Here is a 3134-nt window from a genome sequence, read left to right as displayed (position 1 = left end):
GTGGAAAACTACGTCACAAAGGGATGACGGGAAATGTAGTTCTTTGTCCAGCTTAGTCTGCACTCCTCTCTGTATTGCAGAGAGTGGATTGTCCTACTGATCTGTAACTACAAGTCACAGCATGGTGACTCAGACAGATGTGCTGTGCATTGCAGGGTTTCTGTCAGTGTGTTTCGTGTCAACAGTTAGCATGAGTATCAGTAAAATACAATTATACATAAACATATAGGGTGTGAAGTGTTATTGACATAAAGACACTAGGGTTGCCACCTTTGCTCAAGAATGTCTGTCTAGCTCTGTACTACCTATTAATAACATTGCCTTAAGGTATTTTCTTTTAAAATCCTAGGCAGGTGGGTAACCTAAAAGTCATGGTGTGTTGCATCTACAGCACCTGAGTTTAAAATACATATATCTCATTTAATGAGTAATGTTTAGTGTTACACAAAAGTATTTAACATCACATAGGAATTCAATTCCCCCCGAAGCACCGCTGTGCTAAAACTATTACTGTTATTACGGTAATAGTGAGCGTAATTACCGTTATTGCAGTGGTTCTAACGCTGGATTTTTTCTCGCAGCTCAGCAGAAAGCCGTGTTAATATTACCGTAATAACAGTAATATCTATAACACGGCGCTACTTCAGGGGGAATTGAATTCCCACCATAGGGGCCGATTCAATTTTGCCGCGAATAGCACGGTTAACAGTATTACCGTTAATACTGTAATTTTAACCTGGATTTCATCTTGCTGCGAGTAAAAATCCACCGTTGAAACTACCGTATTAAGGGTAATTATGCACAGTTTTACCGTGTTAACGGTAAAACTGCTAACGCCGCGTTATTCTCGGCAGAATTGATTGGGCCCCACAGCGTTACATAACGTAAGACGTCTTCACTTGAATGTCACAGTATTTCCTTAGAAATACATTTAGATGCAGGGTGATGTATGCTCCTATATTTTGCTTGAAGCATTGAAGTATCTCATTGACTGACCTAAATTAGCAAACAAAGTGCAGTTAACAAAGATGTATGCTAGCGTAAAAACTTATGTTTGTTACCTGTTTATATTCCAGGGTTGTTAAATAAAAACAGTATTAGATGCTACGTAAAAATGAAATAACGAGACTTAAATTTCATATAGTTTGGTTATTTTTCTTATACCTTTTTATAATCTTTAGTAAAAGTATCTCTCTTTAAGCTGTACTTTTTAGCTGTTGTTGTGCGAGTAATTCCTTTATGGGGTCTCAGAACGGAAGGCAAAAAGTCAAGTTTAAAATTTGAATTTAATTCCCCCCTAGTATGTTATATAAATGTGGCATAACATTGGATCGTCTTTAAATCTCTTTCTCCCTCAAATAATTTGCTAATACATAAAAATTGCTACACATTACAAATCGGACATGTACAATAATTTCTCCTAATAAATATATAATCAACTCCTTCTGCTGTAAATGATAGCTAATGACCAATGCTTAATATATCAGCATATTAAGAAATTGATTGCCTTAATTATAATATGTACTGTACTCTTTGTAACATGACTTCTCATTGAGATATTGGTTGGTAACTAGTTGCTGATGTTTTGAACAAAGTAAGCCTAACTATTAGTTTGAGTGACATGATCAGCTATTCACTGACATTTCTGTCCAATGTGGACAGATGGTCTGTTGTGATGGACTGTTACAAGTTTGATGTATCAGATTTGTAGACATAGACCCAATAAAAAATATATATAAAATAAAATTATTTGAACTATATTAACAAATTATTATGATTCTTTGAATTATGTCAAGAAATTGCTGATTCTATTTATTTGCCTTTTTTTTATTGAAAAGTTATGTCACGTATTTTTGTACACCCTTAAGGTACCTGAATTAGCATTCTATGTAATGTTCAGGTTCCTAGTTTCAGATCAGAGTGAATGGAAAAACAGACCAGGTTAAGACTTCACTCTAAACCTGTACTTCATGTTTCTTGTTGTGACAGGAGAACAAAAAAGTCTGCAAAAGGAATGTCTTTGTATTGTCTAGTCACTACGTTTGACATGAAGAGAAATAACGTTGTGATTTCAACAGTAACAATTTGTGTAACCATATAAAACTGGATTTTATGGTTTAGTGTACAAATGTACAATAAATAAACAGTTCAGTGCAAAAATGACATTTTCTCATACTCAATATGCAATGTCAATCTTAAGCTAGGTACATACTACAGAAATTTTCTCCCAATGTGTTATCTATAATGATTATACCAACGACTGATCAAAAAACAAAGTCCTGATCAGCATGCTATTCCATGTGCACCCACTATACACGTTTTACCTTCAGATATGTGCTCTACATCAATGGAATGTATACACACGCAGGAATTGGAACGTAATCGTTCCAATGCTGAACGAGATTTTCAAGTCAGTTTGAAAATCCCGATCAACAATTTCATGTGCTTTGGAACGATCATTTGTTTGTCTTTCCAGGGTACAAACTACTGTGATATTAACCCAATAATCGGCTGAAACCACTGTAGTGTGTACTTATTTGAGAACCCAAATTTAAACCGTGGACCAACCTCCTCTGGTCCCTCATTGGTGGAGCCCTAAGTATCTTTTTTGTATGTTTACAGATATGTGCATTCTGCTTGAAAAAGGAGCTATAGAATGCATTTTTGGTAGGATACATATAAGGAGTTACTTTTCTATTTTATTGTAGCCTAGAAAAAATAGTGCTTATTTTTAAAGGGGTACACAAAATCAATTATTTTACAAATAGCAATGGCACAAAACTGGAATCAGTGATCAAGTGGTGCATGGTTTTACTATGTACACTTACATTCATATTTGCATAGATTTTTATTTTTTCGTTTTAGCCCAATTCCACATGTATATTTTTTTCTATTTATTTCAGTTAATGTTTGTGCACGTTTTTTAATCACTTAACTGCATGGAAAATGATGCTTGTATAATCTTCCATGATCTCACTCGATATGAGAAAAAAAATATCCAGATACACGTGCCGTTCCAAGCGTTGTTCCTGTGCTTTTGGATGTGCTTTAAAAACTGCAATTTGCTGGCAGTAGACGCCTTCTGGGGAAAAATGTCAGTTTGGTCAGTCTTCAAATTCCTATTCTACAAAGCT

The sequence above is a fragment of the Mixophyes fleayi genome, chromosome 4 (assembly GCF_038048845.1).
Source record: "Mixophyes fleayi isolate aMixFle1 chromosome 4, aMixFle1.hap1, whole genome shotgun sequence".
NCBI lineage: Eukaryota > Metazoa > Chordata > Amphibia > Anura > Limnodynastidae > Mixophyes > Mixophyes fleayi.
Note: the sequence above shows the minus strand (reverse complement) of the source record.